Consider the following 1,891-nt stretch of genomic DNA (forward strand, 5'->3'; position numbering starts at 1 on the left):
AAATCTTTAAAAAAAAAAAAAAAAAAAAGAAAAGGTAGAAGCTGAAGAAGAAACTCCAGGGAGGTCCGAGAGATCTGGAGACAGTACAACCACGGAAAACCAACGGTTTGTATTTCACAAAGTGGGGAATTATCAAAAGACCCTCTGGTTGTACCATTTGTACTTTGGTGAATATTTTAAAAATATGTTTATTTTAATAGACAGATATAGTTATGCATACCAACAGAGTACCATGGAGGTACCATTTTGATGCATACACCATTAATATTTAAATAATATTTAAATCAGATCTAATTAAAATAATTAAACATATATCATGGGACATTTGTTCTATCTTCATGGTAAAAACACTGAAAGTCCTTGACTTTAGCTTTTGAAATGTATCGTATACTGCCACCTATAACCAACCTACTGTGAAATGATATGTCAGGGGCTTCCAGCTCTGGCCATACTATTAATATGACTTTTTACTCATTGATCAACCTCTGTTGTCCCCCAGCTCTGCTGTCCCAGCTCTATACTATGCCCTTCTACGAGGTGAAGGTTATTTTGGAAGCCACATATGAGTAAGATTGTATGGTGCTTATCTTTCTGTATCTGGTTTATTTCATTGAACATGATTCCCAGTTCCCAGTGATGCCGAGGATAGAATTTCAGATTTTAATGGCTGAACAGCAGCACAGATGTGCTCTTGACATGTTGAATTCATTTCCTCTGATATTCAAATGGTGTTATAATTTAGGATTTAAATGTCCCACAAAGGCCCACGTTGATTAAAGGCTTGGTCCCCAGCTTGGTGTAATAGGGAGGTGATGGGGACATTTAAGAGGTGAGAGCTTGGCTGGGTATGGTGATGCCTATCTTTAATCACAACATTTGGAAGGCAGAGGCTGGTGAATCTCTGTAAGTTCAAGGCTAGCCTGTGCTACATACATACCCTCTCTCAAGAAAAGGAAAGAAGAGAAAAGGATAAGGCAGTTAGGTTGTCAAGGGCATGCCTTCAAACGAGGATGCTGGGATCCACACCCCTTTTGTCATTTTCTCTATCACGGGCACCTCACTACAGGCCCAAAACTTTGAGGCAGATTAGTCAGAGAGGAAAGCCCCCAAACTGTGAACTAAACCAAGCCTTTCCTTTTGTGAGTTGATAGTCTCAGGTATTTTGTTATAGTAACAGAAAGCTGACTGACACAGGGTCTGCTGGACCAGTAACAGTTCTCTTTTTATTTTGTTTCTTTTTATATTGGTGAATTGTTATATTCTTTTCTTAAGTTGGATCAGCTTCTGTCTTAGGGTTTCTATTCCTGAACAAAACATTATGACCAAAAAGCAAGCTGGAGAGGAAAGGGTTTATTCAGCTTACACTTCCACATTGCTATTTAGGAATAGGGAAAGCAAGTCAGGACAGGAACTCACACAGACAGGATCCTGGAGGCAGGAGCTGATGCAGAAGCCATGGAGGGCTATTGCTTACTGGCTTGCTTCCCCTGGCTTGCTCAGCTTGCTTTCTTACAGAACCCAGGACTCCCCAGCCCAGGGAAGGCACCACCCACAAGGGGCCATCCCACCCTTGATCACTCATTGAGAAAATGCCTTACAGCTGGATCTCATGGAGGCATTTCCTCAAGGGAGGCTCCTTTCTCTGTGATAACTCCAGCTTGTATCAAATTGATACATAAAACCAGCCAGGACAGCTTCCAACATTTTATGCTTTGTGCTTTCTATGTTTTGAGGTAGCTAAGTGTTTTGCTGGCACCATTCCCTATGATCCATCTTTATTCTTTTTATCTAGGTGTCTTGTCTTTTTCTCTTCACGGAGGAAGTAGGCTTGCCACCAAGGCCATTCTCTGGCTGCACACCAGGAGTCTCTGAATAGGGTTGGGCCCACCTT

This window comes from Mus caroli, chromosome 17 (assembly GCF_900094665.2).
Source record: "Mus caroli chromosome 17, CAROLI_EIJ_v1.1, whole genome shotgun sequence".
Lineage (NCBI taxonomy): Eukaryota > Metazoa > Chordata > Mammalia > Rodentia > Muridae > Mus > Mus caroli.